This window comes from Capsicum annuum, chromosome 5, assembly GCF_002878395.1.
Source record: "Capsicum annuum cultivar UCD-10X-F1 chromosome 5, UCD10Xv1.1, whole genome shotgun sequence".
NCBI classification, from domain to species: domain Eukaryota; kingdom Viridiplantae; phylum Streptophyta; class Magnoliopsida; order Solanales; family Solanaceae; genus Capsicum; species Capsicum annuum.
In genome coordinates this window covers 21166036-21173255 of record NC_061115.1, presented here as the reverse complement: position 1 = coordinate 21173255, position 7220 = coordinate 21166036, and positions in this window count along the sequence as shown.

Sequence of the window (7220 nt, the reverse complement as noted above, 5' to 3'; positions counted from 1 at the left end):
CTCCTCCTTCTTCTTCTTCTTCTTCTCCTTCTTCTTCTTCTTCTCCTCCTCATCATCCCCCTCCCCCTCCATCTTCTTCTTTTCCTTCTCCTCCTTCTCCTTCTTCTCCTTTTTCTCCTTCTTCTGCTTCTTATCCTTCTCCTTCTTCTCCTCCTTCTCCTCCCCCTCCTCCCTCTTCTCCTTCTTCTTCTTCTTCTTCTTCTCCTTCTTCTCCTTCTCCTTCTCCTCCTCCTCCTCCTCTTCCCCTCCTTCTTTTTCTCCTTCTCCTTCTTCTTCTCCTCCTCCTCCTCTTTCTCCTTCTCCTTCTCTTTCTCTTTCTGCTTCTCCTTCTCCTTCTCTTTCTGCTTCTCCTTCTCCTTCTCCTTCTCTTAGAGACCTCATCAAAGGGTTTTGATCCATTTTCCTTCTTCTTCAATCTTCATACACTCGCACGCCATATAGTAGCTTTGGTCTTAAACTTTGGACTTAACTCGAAAAGGTGGGCCTTATGGGCCCATTATGAAATGCAAAAGGAGAGGAGTCCATTTGGACTCGAGATATTTTGTGCACGCAAAGAAAAGATAAAAAAATTAATATAAGTTCAAGGCATAAAGGTGACATATTTCAAAGCAAAAGAAAACATCAAGAACCAATCTTTGAATGACAATGATAAGCACACATGCATACATATAACAAGAATGAGAGTCAACAGATAAAATGCAAAGCAAATACACCTATTTACACGCCTCATGATTTATGTTTATATTAAGAATGAATAAAGATAAAAAGAAGAAGGCTATATTCAATGAATTAATGTGGGAACAAGCAACGTAAGCTTACGAAAGTAAAGGGATGAAGTAATAAGAAAAGTACTCATGACTTCTAAAATTGAACAAACATAGCACTAATCTATATAACGAGAGGAAATAAAGGCTAACTTTTCAAGAACGGGAATCTTTAAACTCCAACTAAGGCTACATTAACAATGATTCATACATTCAAATCATGGCCAACTTTAGGGAAAACATGCAACGACCTATGATTTATCTTTCTAAGACATCGTTGATTCTCTTTTGGTATTATGAATCAAAAAGACAAATGAATCAAGTCTTTACACACAAAGAGCACATATAATTCAGAGTAAGAAAATTAGAATAAAAGTTTAGCATCTCTAAAAGTAAAATATCGTTCAACAATCATACTAGGCATGACTTAAAAATATCTAAATAATTCTATTTAGCCACAAAAGTTCGAACTTTCTCATCATTTTGACAAGACAACATGCGAACAAAAGAGGAATAAACATCTTGGATGGAACATAAAACTATCACTTCATCTCTTATATGAGAATTTTGAAATCCATTAAAATAATTAGCAAGCAAATGACAAATTCTTGACTTAACCAATTACTATTTTTTTTAAGGAAAAATAAATAATAGTAACTATTTTTTCAACATAAAAGAAATAACTTTACATGTTAAAAATAAATATATCCGCCAATAATCAATTTAAACAAGGCATGAGTACATTTTTTGAGAAAAGATCAAAACTTTATACATAATAATCAAAGAATAAAGTCAAAAGGGAAAACAATCAGTATTAACTATTTTTTTCAACATAAAGGAAATAAATTTACATGCTAAAACAAATATATCCACCAACAATGAGTTTAAACAAGACATGCGTATGTTTTTAAAGCAAAGATTGAAACTTTATCCATAATAATCAAAGAATAAGGTCAAAAGGCGAAACAATCAATACTAACTATTCTTTTCAACATAAAGGAAATAACTTTACATGCTAAAAACAAACATATCAACCAACAATGAGTTTAAACAACCATGAACACGTGTTTTGAGCAAAGATTAAAACTTTATCCATAATAATCAAAGAATAATGCCAAAAAAACACGTTCAACGATTGTTAGCTCATTTTTATACCATGAGTGAAAATAATTATAATATCGACACCACAACGTTTTATGGCCTTTAGGGCCATACGAACTACCAAGAAGAAGGAGATGAAGAAGAAAATGATAATAAAAATAAAAAGGAAAAGGTGTGTTTACCTTTTTTGGGATAGCAAAACGGGACTTTAAAATTTCTTGAGAGTTTTGATCACCACCGGAAAGCAATTTTTTGAGAACCCCGATTAGACTATCGCTTGAAAATTTCTACTAAAGAAAAGAAATTTAACTATTTGCTCAAAAGTTTTTCCCACTCTTTGAGACTTTTTTCCTTTGAGACTTTTTTTTTCTTCCCCCTTGCTATCAAAATAGTGGTAGTATTTACAGAAAAGGATAGGGATTCAATTCTATTAATCTATCAATGTGGGAGAAAGTATTTAGCGGTGTTTTTGAAATTTTAAACTTGAAGATAAGGTGAGGTGAAAGATAAGGTGGCGGAAAATTGTACAATGTAGTGCAATTTTTGAATTTCAAATTGAAAAAGGACAAGGTTAAAGGAAAAATTGTACAATGTAGTACAATTTTTGAATTTCAAAATTTCAATTTGAAAAAAAGAAAAAGGTTGAGGGGGAGTTATACAATGTAGTACAATTTTTAAATTTCAAAATTGAAAAAAAAAACAAGTTTGTAGGGGGGGAATTGTACAATGTAGTATAACTTTTGAATTTCAAAATTTGAATTTTGGGATTTGAATTTGATTTTGATGGGAATTGGGTAGAAATTATGAGAGTTTTTGAAAATTTAGGGTTATTTAAAATATAACCCCAATTAAGATATAAAATATAGCCAAATTTATATAATTTTGACCAAATTGAAAATCAATTGGCCGATTGCATTGCAATTATAAATAATTTGATTTCAATTATGGCCAAATCTAATAGATTGACTAAATTACATTAAAATTCAATACGAATTAATAATTCCTTCAATCTCGAACTTCTTGATTAGATTAAATTAAATAATTATTTCTCCAAATAAATTAGTTTTGAGAATAAATCATATTTAAATTAATATTTTACCCATTTGAATTAATTTTCAAGATAAGCTTTGATTAAAATTCGATATTCCATAAAATAAATATTTAAGTAACAAAATTATATAGTTTCGTATAATTAAATAAGATGATATATAATTGCTATTTAAAATATCAAAATTACTCAGATAAATTCTTTGAAAAGCTTTTTATTCAGATAAAATAAATATTATAATTTTATTTAAAAATTAAAGAAAATGGAGATTAAACTTAGTTGTGTAGGGCAAAAATTAGGCGTCAACACATGTTACTCTTTTTGTCTCTTGTGCCTAGATATATTCCTATGCTTTTTTTGGTGCTTTGGTTGTAAATTATAGATTGCTATATCGATGAAATCTCTTTTTGCTTATACTTACATTTGTTGCTGTCTTGACTACAACATTGCTTTATTACATTATTCTTGTATTGATTGTCTTGGTGATAGTCAAGTGATCATGATTTGAATAGCATTAATTTTTTTTGGTTTATAACTTTTCGATGATGCCAAAAAGGGGAAGACTGTGTTGCTTGGTGTGACTTGGTGTATGCAATTTTTATAACTCATAATTAACCTGTTTCTTGTTGAGTTCATGACTTAGTGGTTACAGGAAAAGTCAACAGTTATTTGTCATTATAAAAAAGGGGGAATTTATTGGGAAGGTTTTGGTGATTGACATGATAAATGAAACATGTTAGTTGAAGTGATCCATTGGACTATTATGCAAAGTCAAGAAAATACAAGTTGATACTGGAAGATAAAGATACGAGATGATAATAGTTGAAATCAAGATTTGATGAAATCATTGATCACGTGTGAAAAAAAAATGGTGATGGAGAAGAAGTGGTGATTGAGTAAAGCACTAGAAGATAAACTCAAGAAAGAGTTTCACTCAGTTAAGGAGTTTGAGTTGAAAGAGGACTTTCAGTAAACAACAAACTCTGTTGAGTTGAAAAGTTCAAAAAAAAGCAAGATAGAAGACTGATGACTTTGAAGGACTCTTTCGAGAATTGTTTATATAACGAGGGAGTAACTTATTTAGTGACTCACACACAAGATAGCAATATATCGACAAATTATTTGTGAAGTTCTAATGCTTGAAGAAGTCATAGTTAAATCTGTTCCTTTTACTTAGAGTTAAGGAGTCTTAGACTCTATGTATTAGGTTGGTTCTTGAGTTGTACTGTTTTCGAGTCTCAGTGAAGTATAAACTGAGTTAGGAGCATTGTCTTTAAGTTAGGGAACTTGAAGACTTGGGAACACTCACCTTGGGAAGGTTTGTGTTTTTGTAGAAGTAGGAGTTAGAGTTTAATTTCTAGATTACAAGAGTCTTGTAATTTATTGATTGTTGAGGCTCAGTTTTTTAGTGGAGTTGGAGTTAAATCCTGTAGAGGTACATGTCGTAATTTTTTTACACCTCTTTGAGCCGAGTGTTTTTCACGTAAATATCACTATGCAATTTACTTACTATTTTAGCTCGATAGGAACACGTTAGTTAACCTGTTCTATTAATAGGCAACTATTAGGCTAAAATAAGTAATCAGTAGGGTACATAATCTAACAAGTGGAGTTATAAATTTTTCAAAAAAGAAAAAAACAAATATGTGTGACGGTGCAGTGTTGGTATGCGCGAGTATAAGTGTGAGGCGGATTTATGTGGATTCAAAAGTGATATAGGGTGATTTTAAAATTTGGGGGTTTGAAAAAAATTTGCACTGCACCCGCACCGCACCATTGTCACCCCTATCAGTACCTCCCGAACTATGATCAAAGTTGCTACGACACACTCTAACTTCTTAGGGGTCTTATTACCCCTAACTTAATTTTAGCATATTTTTATGACCCTTTTGTGCCGATGTGGCATCATTATTACATAAAATGAGGGCTGCGTTAAAGGTGTCATGTCAACTAAAAGGTTGACAAAATATGCTAAAATATAGTTCAAGGGGGTAATAAAACCCCTGTGAAGTTGAGAGTATGTCGTGGCAAATTTGATCGGTACTAGATGCTTTACTCATAATTAAATTTTCAGTTACTTTCTACTTTTTAATTTGTACAATTTTCTTCAATTTGAATTAATCATGTCTCTAACATTGACTTTGTAAGATCGTTTTCGATTCGTTAAGTGTCTTTTTAGACATTTTAAATTGTAACTAACTAGATTATCAAATGATTAAATTTAAAAAGACATTATCCTAACTTTAAATGACTTCTAAAGAATAATAATCACTATAATATTGACGATTTACACCTATTTTTATAATTAAAAATAATACGAGATATTATACTAGTAAAAAATAAAGCACTAATTGAAGTCTTAATTTTATTTTTAAATATTTCTACTACTTCAAAATTTTTTTTGATAGTTCATGTAACAACTGACTCAATTGAAAATAATTTCAAAAATATTATCAATAAGGACTTAAAAAAGATCTAAACATTTGTGAATTATGTAATGTACAATAATTCATGTACATATCTATTTTCTTGTCTTAATTACAATAAATATTATACTGTCAATGGAAAAAGAGTAAATCTCAAATTATAATTAATTATCACGTGTTTTAAGAAGTTAACGAGAATAAAATATATAGAAAAATATATTAAATAAATTTAACATTTCTTTTCTGAATTTTGGCTTTAGATCATCCATGTATACTCACCCTTTCACAAAGTCATGTTTTGCTAGTGTAACTAATGCATTGATAGTGGTGGCATCTGCTACTAAATGTTGAGGTGCCTCATCCTTAGACCTTAGTTGGCTTAGGGGGTTGGTCATGGAGTAATTAACTTTTTGTTTGTCTTGTTTAACGTATTTGGTATGAATTTTTTAGTATCATTTTTTTTTTTGTTAAAAAGTTCATTCATTAGAAATCAAGGTGGGAAAAGAGTTGCGTTGCTTACAAGCGAAGGAGCCAAAAATAGGTTGGTCGGAGCCACATCACGGTTCGATAGGATAATAGAGGAGTTTTTAATTCTACAATGGGTTAACGACCCATCACAATCCGTTTGTACACAATCAGTTACAAAATGGAGCATTTGCCAAACCAGCTTCGGGACACCATGACCTGGCTTCTAGCTTCTTCCTTCGCGAGCATGTCCGCCACCGCATTCCGCTCTTTGAAGATATTGACTGGTTTTGCTGCCTGTGTCTCCTCCATTAGCGACTTGCACTCATCAAGCAAGTTATGATAGGATTGATGATTATTAGTAAGCATTTGGAGGGTAACACTGGAGTCATTTTCAATGCTAAATTGGTCGAAATTGTTAGCTTTGGCGATGGCTAGTCCATGCCTCAATGCTAATAGCTCTGCCATGGTAGGGGTAGTACGAGGTAGATGCATTAGATGGTCATCAGCGAAGGGGGGGGGGGGGGTATTCCACATAGTAGTAATGGTGGTAAAGTTAGATGTATGAGAGGGGTCCTGGTGGCTAACATACTGAACTTGGTGGCCAGGAAGATGGCCATGTCAGTAGAGATATGATTGGTCTTATTTTTAAAGTTATTGTCATTTCTGCTTAGCCAAATGACCCAGAGGCAATGTGGGAAGAGAGTATCCCAGGTAAGCCAACTATTGAAGGCTTTTCCTTTGAGGTTCTACCAAGCAATTTCATAATTAGCATCAGACATGTTCGGCCAGATTTGTGTAAGTTTGAACTGAATTTTATGGAAGAGTTCAACCAAAAAAGAGTGGCATTTGGGCATTTGAAAAATATGTAATTGGTGGTTTCTTCTTGATCATGGCATAAGTGACATTGGGGTGAGGGTGGGGGGGACCCCGCAAAATCTTACGTTAATTATCAACTCTTTTAGCTCCTAAAGGCTCTTTGGAAGGTCCAACACTTAGAATATTTTAGCTAGGTGTTCAACACTTAGTCTCATTATAAGCCTTTGAATTTCGAGAATTTATTTGATAACCTTTTCGACCTCTGTTTTCCAATTTTCATGTTGCGTTGCGATGGGGCAAGTCGATAGTACATTCCAGGTGAGTTTCGAAATTTTTGGAATCCGTTTAGGGCATATTTGGATTTCAAACCAGTAGCTAAAGGCTATGAGGCGGCACCGTCCAACTTAGAGCCTTTGCCCCCTCCCCAATAGCAAGGCGCTGCCCAGCCTACAAAAGGCTCTGGGAAAGGCACCGTCCTTCCACAGCCTTTGTGCCCAGTTTTTCAGCAGTTCACTTCCGTGCCTTCAAGGGCAAATTGGTACTTTTCCCTCCATATATATACTCCCAAACATGGAATTAAACCTTTTTTGAAGCAAA